Genomic DNA, 7814 nt, shown 5'->3' on the forward strand with positions numbered 1-7814 from the left:
GACTGCCACCTCAGACAGTTGCTGCCGGGCTTTTGGACGTAGCCTACGAACTCGATGGCGCAGTGGTGTCCACGACGTCGTCCAGCCTCAGGTACCGCCTTACGCACCTCCAGCAGTTATCGTCGAGGCTGTCCAGCTGCGCGCTGCCGGATTCCGCACCGGGGCGACACTGCACCCGGTCTCTGACCACACCTGCGAGCCTCATGAAGTCGTGGATGCCTTGGATGCTCTTGAGTGCCTCGCGGACCATGGCGGTGGCGTCGGCCTCGCCGACGGACGACAACTGGGCGACCTGCCCGGGTAGCGCGGCGTGGCCGTACACACGTTCGAGGGCTCCGGCACAGTACCTGCAGGAGTTGCACGCGTTGTTAGGAAAACAGCCAGAGTCCGGGCCGCGGACGCCGGAACTCGACTCCCCTCGACCCTTTGTATGAAAACCGTCAGAACCTTAGATGACGTTAGTATACGTGTTTATCGCCTGTGTCAGATGGCACAATTTTTAGTCGGGGTTTGAGCTTGGCAACTCGGAAAGGCAGAAATTACGCAAGAAAATGAAATGTTGGACCAAGCCAATGGTTACCGCATGTGTGCTTCCGCGCCTCCGTCTCCTTTTACTTTTTCTCGCGCTCTTACAGCTCCGCCACCAAAGGTTTAGTCATCTCCGACCTCGTGCGTGCTCCCGACGTGTTGCTACAGATTTCTACGGAGCCCCGTTTCCCGGAGAGACCGGCGCTCAGCCGAGTGGTCGCTTAGCTGCTGCTAGACCTACTCCCCCGCTGCCCCATGGCTACATCCTCATTGGCTTTTCCACATCGGCGCAACTCTCCTACAACTGCAGTCACCCGCATTGCCCAACGCCACTACCTCGCCACATTTCTCCTCCTCGCCGGTGACCTTTCTCCCCACCCGGGCCCGCCACAACCCACCTGTGCATCCTGCACTAAACGAGTGCGAGACGATCAAGCTGCCCTATGTTGCGATTCCTGTGATGGCTGGTATCATCGTCGCTGCGTGCATCTATCTATGGCTCAGTATCGCAAACTGGGTTCCTGCAATGACCCTTGGCTGTGCCTCGTTTGCTCCTTGCCTCAGTTCTGCGACTCCCTCTTCACTGATCCGCAGCCGCAGCTCTCACACTCACCGAGTCATTGTACTACACCCTCCCCAAGCACGACTCCAGGCCCCGCATGGCACTGGAACTGTGGTGCACCAACTGTCGGAGCGTGAAAAACGAACTCGTTGATCTGCAGTCCACAATCGCTGCCCTTCCAGCCAACACAGTTATCCTACTCACCAAGACGTGGTTGGACTCTGGAGTGCTCGACGGTGAGCTCATGGATATCTCTTCCCACACCATCTTCCGTAGGGATCGCCGTGGTCGAGGCGGGGGTGTCCTCGTTGCTACCCCTGTAGGGATTTCCCTGCACCGTAGGCACGACCTTGAGCACGACGATTTTGAGGCATTCTTCTTGGTGCTTCATCTTCCCCGAAGGACTCTTCTTGTTGGATGTGTCTACTGCCCGCCCAAGCTCCGAGATTTCTCTTACAGGCTGCTTGATGCTGCTCTGTCTACAGTAGCTACTAAGCCGTGCATTGATGTAGTGCTCATCCGTGACTTCAACGCTTACATTGACTGGTAGCAGCATGACGAGCTTCTCTCCAGTGATGCGGCCGATGACTCGCTCCTTGATACCGTCACTACCGCTGACCTACACCAAGTCTGTCAGCATCCTTCTTACTCATCGCAAGGTCGGGCCAGCTTCCTAGACCTCGTCATTGTCCGCAACATCAGCCGGGTCAACTCCCGCGAGGTCCTTCCTGGTCTCACAGGGAGCGACCATTCCGACATTCAGATCTCTTATGCGACGACCCTACCACGCAAAGGTCACTTTTCACGAACGTTGTGGCATTTCGGGAGGACCGACCTGGCCCATATGGCTCAGCTAGCTCATCTTGCTCCCTGGTGCTTAACCACTGGGAGTGACTGTTCCACGAACTTCGATCTGTGATGCGACTTCATCCAAGCAATCCAAGCAGACTGTGTACCCAAATCCACCAGGAAAGCTTGTCGACGAAGGCCGCCTTGGATTTCTTTAGATATTATTAAGATGGCCAGCCACAAGCGAGTCTTATTTAGGCGTGCTGCTCAGCTCAAGTGCCCTATAACACTAAAGAAAGCCAAGGATTTCCAGCGCTCAGTGAAGGCTACCATCCCAGTGACCCATGATGACTACGCACGAAAAGTCGCTCTCAAGGCTAAGGAGGACCCCAAACTCTTTTGGTCGTATATTAAACGCTTTCAGTCCCCTTCCCACAAACCTTGCTTTATTGACAACGCCGTACCTGTAACCGCACCCTCATTGATAGCACAGTTATTTGCTTCGCAGTTTTCATACGCATATAGCTCTACCACTTCTCTTGACCCTGATCTCCTCGCCCAAGAGGTAGAAACCAGAGTCACTACTCCTCCAGCCTCCATCAGTACCATATCCTTCGCACATGATGACCTGCACGAGGCCGTGCGTTTCATTAAGCCGTTCCAAAATCCAGGCCCTGATTATGTTGCTCCTTCCTTCCTGAAACTCATCTACCCACACGTATCCCACTCCCTCCTACTCATGTTTCAGTCTTTTGTGGACAACGCCTTTGTTCCCCAGAAATGGAAGGAATCCTTTGTCACCCCTGTCCACAAGGGCCGAGGGAAGCCCACATGTGAGATGTCCAGCTATCGCCCAGTCTCAATCACCTCCATCCTTTGCAGGACATTCGAGCGTCTAGTCAACCGCTCCATTATTGCCTTCCTTGAGCAGAACAGCATTCTTGCTTCCTCTCAGCACGGATTCCGTCCCAATCGCAGTTGTGTGACAGCCCTAGCCACGGTCGCACATTACGTCAGTTCCAACATGCATAGCGGCACGCCAACTGACCTGATCCATTTGGATCTGAGTAACGCATTCTACACACTCGACCACACCATTCTGGTGACAAATGCAGCTCAAGCTGGTCTTCAAGGCACACATATCCTCTGGTTTGCACGCTTTGGGGCGGGACGCTCACAGCGGGTCCGTTACCATGGATCGCACTCCGAGAGCTACCTTGCCCTCTCTGGGGTCCTCCAGGGTACTGTGCTAGGTCTGACTCTCTTTTCCCTCTATGTTAACGACATGCCGAAGTCGAACGACGTTCTACTGGTGCAGCATGCGGATGGCACATCTATCTAGGCCCCTGTCTCATCGTCTGATAACTCCTGTGTCCCCCTGCAAGACTACCTCACCCGTGTTTCCCAGTGGGCATCAGTCAACCATCTCTCCATCATCGAAACTAAGAGTGTCGTTCTCCGTTTTCACAACAGCAAGTGAGCTACCTCGCCCGTTTATACGCTTGATGGCTCTGTCCTGCGTAATGTTTCCTCAGCTGCAATTCTAGGAGTCACGTTCACCCCAACTCTTGATTTTTCACTGCACGTCTCCAACACACTGGCCAAAGCGCGTCGCACACTCAGTTTCGTGGTACGCACGTCGAAACCCTGCGGCCCGGATGCTTTCCGTGCACTTTATACTGCCCTTGTGCTGCCACGACTGGAGTACTGCTCTTCTGTGTGGAACCCCTTTCAGGTTCACCTAACCAATATGCTGGAGAGCGTCCAGCACCGCGCCACCCGGACACTGTTCACCCGCCTCGGCTGCGACCGCGACGTGCTTCCACGGTATGAGGCACGACTGCAACGCCTTGGTTGGCAGACGCTCCAGCACCGGCGCACTGTCGCCCGTGTAGGCCTTCCCTGCCGCTGCATCGATGGATCCCTTGACGACTCCTACACCAGCTCGGTCGTCCGCTACAGCAAGCGAACGGGTCAGCCCGAACCAATGTACGCCAGGACAGTCCGCCACCAGAATTCACTGATTCCGGCTGCAGTGCGGGACTTTCTTTCTGCCCCACGACAACTGCCAACACCCCTTCCTTCGGACCGTGCGTCATCTAGAGAGCTGTGCAGAGCAGTGGCGAGAATCCTTCGTGACCGGGCTTAGTTCATGAATTAGCAGGTCAATTAATTGCCTTTTGTCTACCATCCTCCACAGTGTTTTCATCCTCCTCCTCCCCCCTCCCCCTGGGTGGATGTCTGGCAGGTGCTCCGCGTACGGGTCTGTACCTATCTGCCACGCCTAGCACGCCACCCGGGGCGATCCCCCTCTTTCTCTTTACTCCTCTACCCCCTCTCTCTTTTTTAAGCGCAAATAAAGATTATTATTATTATTATTATTATTATTATTATTATTATTATTATTATTATTATTATTTCAGTTTTAGTTAATTACTTCGTGGCATATATCGCAATTAACGAATTGTACCCTGCAATCTCGCGAGGCGTACAATCTTAAAAAAGTTTACACCCTTTGGGTCGTATCTTGTCCGCAAGAAATATACGTCCTCTGTCTTGTCCGTATTTCCTTTCTTTAACGCTGCGAGCCCGGTACTTCCTAGTCACAAAGGGCTTGCGCGTGGCAGACTTGCAATGACAGAGCATTCTCGGCAGGAAAGTGGCGAGCGCTGAACCCGCCGCGGTGGCTCTGTCGGCTAAGGCGTTGCGCTGCTGAGCGCGAGATCGCGGGATCGAATCCCTGCCACGGCGGCCGCATTTCAATGGAAGCGAAATGTAAAAAACGCCCGTGTGCTTGCGTTGTAGTGCACGTTAAAGAACCCCAGGGGGTCAAAATTAATGCGGAGCCCTCCACTACGGCGTGCCTCACAATCACAACTGGTTTTGGCACGTAAAACCCAAGAAAGAAGAGGAAGAGCGCTGAGCTTTCAATAAAGGAAACGCAAGCAAGGAAGATGACGATTGTTGTTTGCGGACAAGATATGACCGAAAGGGTGCAAACTTTAATTTTTAGAGTGCATCCACGGGGAACGAATATTAAGCGCGGAGTCTCCAGGAATGAACTTCAAGATATATTGAGCCGTGGAATTTATGTGACCCGAAGCTGTCGTGAGGCGGCTACTGAAATATTATAAATATGCCCATTTCATTCCTGGATCGTTGGCGTAGAGAAATCTCGCGCGCGCGCATGTGCTGTCGCGCACCAATGCTGTGTCACAATGTGACACATGCGGGCGATCAACTCAAAGAGTTAGTTGGCACGATGGACGTACATGTGCAATTGTGGCCCGATGGTTAGGCTGCTGTGCTGTAGGAGGCAGAAGTTTCAATCCCACTGTTGAGCACGTAATTGCGTAGTTCAATGAGTTTTAAGCATAAGTAACTCGGCAATGGAGCAGCAGCAGCCACCGTGAGGAAAATCCCGGAGGGTTGGCAAAAAGAAAGCGTGAGTTGCCATTGCACTTGTTAGGTAAACAGTGATTACTTGCAATTCGACAGACTATTCTCAATGCAATGTGAACTGTTATTGTGACAGAATAATGCACGTGTGGCTCCAAGAAATATTGACAGTGAATAGCGACTTAAGTCAGAGACGATATCTTTAGGTAGAAGAAGACAAAGGCGTAACAATAACAATAACATGCAAGACTGCATTTTAAACCGATTTAGATCCTTAAGGCACTTAAGGGTGCCAATCAGCCTATAACTCCCACTCTTACACCCGTAAAGGGTGTAAATGCGTGAGTTACAGACAAAAAGCACCCTCAAGGGTGCAAATCGATTTACAGTGTACAAGCAAGCCCTGTTGCCTATATCCATAAGATCAGATGTCGAAAGCAAGCAAGGGCTATGCGACCTATGGCGAACATTTGTGGACAGCATTGCTGAGTACGTGCTTATCAATCCTATAGATGAGCGAACAAGGCTGCAGTTTGAAGCAAAATCTATACGAAGCTGTTGGCATCATGCGACACCGTTGTTTTTGATGTCTGCTGAAAAGAAGAATCAATAGGCTAGAAATCTGGGGTTCGATCGTATGATGGTTCAGAAGCCGAAACCTTCGTGTGCCCTCGCATGATTGGTCAAAATCGCGCTCTTGATGACGAAAGCCCGATTCTTGACCAATCACACGAAGGCAAGCGAACAGTTTGCTTTCCGCACTGTTACAAAATTGCACACCCTGCAAAGGCTGAAATAATACACCGCCATCAGCGCGTTCCTCCTATACGGCAGTTAGGTTGCCATACGTTAGATTAGGTTAGCGGCAATGGCAGCGACATATCAGTGCACCATCATGCGCCTTGGCTGTATTGCACCATGCGCCCTGCATTGCAGTTAGGTGAAATAAGTGGAGACTATTTTAGCGGATAAGGTGGGTTCATTGCATCCTGCACATTTTTATTGCGATAGCAATTATGTGGACACTCTGGGCGCATTTCTGCCGTCCGGCGTCGCCGTGAGGTTCCGTATAATGTCTACGGGCGATAAAATCGCCGCCGCGCGCTGTATTTTCTATGTGCGAGTGAAAGCGTGCAAGTGAGCCGGAGATTGCGGCTCAGTCTCGTGTGCACGCAAGGTCGGGAAGCGGGAAGGAAGCGCGCCGAATTCCAGTCGCGCGCATTGCTCCGTAGGGAGGGTAGGGAGCGTTCTACGCCACGCCCTCACGCCCGCGCGGCTGTATCTTGAAAGCCATCTGGGGTGGAGGCAGAGACCGCCTTCCCTGTGTTTTCGCGGCGAAAATCGCGTTGATGCGAGCGCCGGCACGAAGCTTAATTATCTCGCTGCTGCTGGCCCAACCGCATGCACGCGATATTCAAGCGACAGCGACAAGCAACGCGACAGGCACACCCTGTCGCGCTGTCGTGTCGCGGTGTGGAGCAACCACATGAACGCGACATCGCGAAAAAGAGTAGCGACGGATTTACATTGTTGTGCGAATAAATGTTATCTTGCGCGCGTAAAGAAATCTCAATTTTATGAAAAGGTCAATGTTTTATCTAGACCTTGCTAAAATGTGCTATCATCCCCAGTGAAAATCCATCCCATGCATCCCCAGTGGAACTCCGTCCCATGCCGTCAGCGAAGGTGCCGTGGCGCCATCTGTTGAGTAAAACTTAAAACACTTTCTCGGCTCTCGGTGGCGTCTCAGGCCTAACAGCGTCCAAACAAACAACCGATCTCAATAATAACGACAAGAGAGCGCCGATACTTAGTCTTCAGCTAGCGATGAGGTGAAGCGATGACTGATTGTACTATTTATTTTTTGCTGTCACAGCAGAGAGCAAGTTGCAAGAGCGAATTCAGATCGAAGCGGGCAGACTGATTGCTGCCATGTTGTGCAATCGCTGTCCCCAGCGGATGTCGTCGCGCTGACTTCCGGGCGACAAGCGATATTTTCTGGCTGGCCCAGAAACCGGTGACACGACCAGCGACAGCGACGGATAGCCCTCCGCGACGGCAAAACCTGTCGCTCGTCGCCGTCGTTTGTCGCTGTCGCTCGAAAATCGCGTGCATGCGGTTGCGCCTTTACTCACTACAGCGTTTTGACAGCGAGTTTCCGCGGTCATCGAGTGAGATGCGGTCATGTTTGCTTGTGCGCGCGTGACACCATGCTTGTCAATTTAGTTAGTATGCCTATGTTTACAACTTTGTACGGCCGATAAAACTACTATCCCTACTTCGTATAGCTGTCCACTAGTCTGCTATCACAATCGATGCTTCGCCTTTCAGGAAAAACTGCGACTTTAAAAAAAATATGGATTCATATTGAAAATGCTCCCACTGTCCAGTTGTCCCTCCACTTCACCCTCTCAACACTCTCAACATCGCTCCACATAGGTGCCACCATGTGGGTGGTACACTTTTGCGAGTATGTACCACATACTTAGTAAAACCTATATTGAACGCGATCTAACATGACATACGTATACTTTAG

This window comes from Dermacentor silvarum, chromosome 5 (genome assembly GCF_013339745.2).
Source record: "Dermacentor silvarum isolate Dsil-2018 chromosome 5, BIME_Dsil_1.4, whole genome shotgun sequence".
In the NCBI taxonomy this organism is placed as follows: Eukaryota; Metazoa; Arthropoda; class Arachnida; order Ixodida; family Ixodidae; genus Dermacentor; species Dermacentor silvarum.